Source organism: Schistocerca cancellata, chromosome 8, assembly GCF_023864275.1.
Source record: "Schistocerca cancellata isolate TAMUIC-IGC-003103 chromosome 8, iqSchCanc2.1, whole genome shotgun sequence".
In the NCBI taxonomy this organism is placed as follows: Eukaryota; Metazoa; Arthropoda; class Insecta; order Orthoptera; family Acrididae; genus Schistocerca; species Schistocerca cancellata.
In genome coordinates, this window is record NC_064633.1 from 330,090,207 (window position 1) to 330,092,645 (window position 2,439).

Genomic DNA, 2,439 nt, shown 5'->3' on the forward strand with positions numbered 1-2,439 from the left:
GCAGTCCTAGTTACAGACTATAGGCGACACAGGCAGGTTCCAAACGAAAAAGGAATGATAGGAAGAAAAAATAAGAGAAAATAAGGTGTCAATATGATGATGAAAATGATGCAACAAAGTATTAGAAATAAAAATTGCATTTAACGCAATTTATCAAATAAAAATCATTTCGATAAAATTTAGAGACAAAAAATTTCAAAGTATGTGACGAGATGTGAACTCGAGACCTCCTACATGTCAGGAATGTATCTCAATCACTATGCTACACCACCACGTTTTGCTATATTTTTCAGTCACGCACTGTTTTAATAGGATGAACCTGTGGTCTAGGGGTGTCGCCTATGATTACTAATCAAAACGTCATCAGGGCTGGGATCGAAAACCGCCAACACATCAATTCTGATTAATAATCAGCATTGCCAGCAGAAGACTTCCTGTATAAAAAGTCACCTTCGTTCTGCCAATGGCATTGTCAACGAGGGTGGAGGAGCACACTGTTGTCCTTGGGGTGGGAAACTGCCCCTAAAGGCGGAAGAATGAGCAATGATCAACGGCATGAGGATGCAGAAGGGTATGGAAACCACTGTATTAAAAACATGTAAAGTGTATACACAGGCCATATAGTCTGTAATTGAAAAAAAGTGTCACGATGATCTCTCCATTGACGAAACATTCTGTAATAGTCTGCCATTCGGATTTCCAGGAGTGGACTGCCAAGGGGGCGGTGACCATGAGAAAAAGCACGAATAATCAACGAAAGGATAACGTTCTATGATTCGGGTCGTGGAATGTCAGAAGATTGAACGTGGTAGGGAAGTCAGAAAATGTGAAAATGAAAATGCAAAGACTCAATCTAGATATAATAGATGTCAGTGAAGTGAAATGGGAAGAAGTTAGAATCGCAGAAGGCTATCGTCACAAAGGTAGATAAAGACGGCACTATGGTTTTAATACATGATACAGACTATATAGAGAAAACCGTAAGGTTCTTTATGGAGAACAGAATAGTAGAGGTCAAGAAAGATCCAACCAGGATATTTCAAACAGACATAAGGAAACAAATAGATAACAGTGTGCTTCTCTTCATGGTGGAGGAAAAGTTTAAACTGAAAGCAATGAATCCGCGAATCCCAGTCACAAATAAAGCTCCATAACGTTGAAAAATCGAGTCGCCCGATCGTCGATAATACCTGTAGCCCAAGTTATAAATTAAATAACAGATTGAAGGCGGCATATACACATCGTCGGACTTTTTTGCTGAGTAAATTTAAAGACATAGTTATACCTAAGGATGTGTCACTGGAGAAGGGACTGAACTAGTGGAAATGTTGCAACAAGTCTTGTCATTCAATTACTTTACTTTCAATGGTAAAAGTTATCAACAGAAAGACAGGTTGGCAATGTGGAACAGTTTAGTTGGGACACTGGCTGACATTTTTGTAAATCACTTGGAGAAACGAATTCTTTGTTTGAAAATCCTGATATCGCTGAGGAAACTATATATTACAGGAGATATGTTGATGACTCTATTTTATTATACAAAGGAGCTCAAAAAATGAGCTCTCAAACACCCGAAAATCAGATTCACTATGGATTTTGAAGAAGACCCATGTATATTACATAGATTTAACACGAATAAAGAAAGATGGGAAGTATGAATTTAGCATATGCGGAAAACATATAGGTACAGATTTAGTTATTAATGAGCGCTCTTCTTACCCACTGCAATACAAATGGATGTAGTTTACTTCGACGGTATACAAGCTACTAAGATTGCCACTAAGCCAACAGGAAATAGAAAAGAACTAAATATTTTAAAAAAGTGGCTGTAGCGAAAAGATAAATGTGTAAGGAGGTGATGAATATTTATAATAAGATAAAGAAGAGGCAAATGAAACAAATAGAAGGAAGTCAAGTGGCAGTTAAGAGGAACAATAAGAAAAAATACGTGGCTCTCACTTACAGTGGAAGAATTAAGGATAAGATTGAAAGATGTTTTTGTAAATCCGACGTTAAAATAGGGTTCCAAACAAATAACACGCTAAAATTGAAGCTCTGGGACAAAATAAGTAATAGTTCGAATAAATTTCAGGATTCAGGTGTATATAAGATCAAATGTGATAACTGCTGTAAACAATATATAGGGCAGACTGGTAGGAATTTTGAAACTCTCAAAACAAAACAGCGTTTGGGGCGTATATGGCTGTCTTAAAGCACTCAGTCACGAACACTGAACAAAATTTAGACATCCTACATACAGCTTTTAAGAGACTGTTTCTTAACATTTTGGAAGAAGTTGAAATATACACCCACAAAAAGAAAGATCTGGATTTAATCATCAATGAGCAAAACGAGTTCAATCATACGCCTATTTTAGTATTTATGACGACTTACTGGGATGATCACTGTTGCGTATAGAAGTCCAAGGCGAGGGATGAG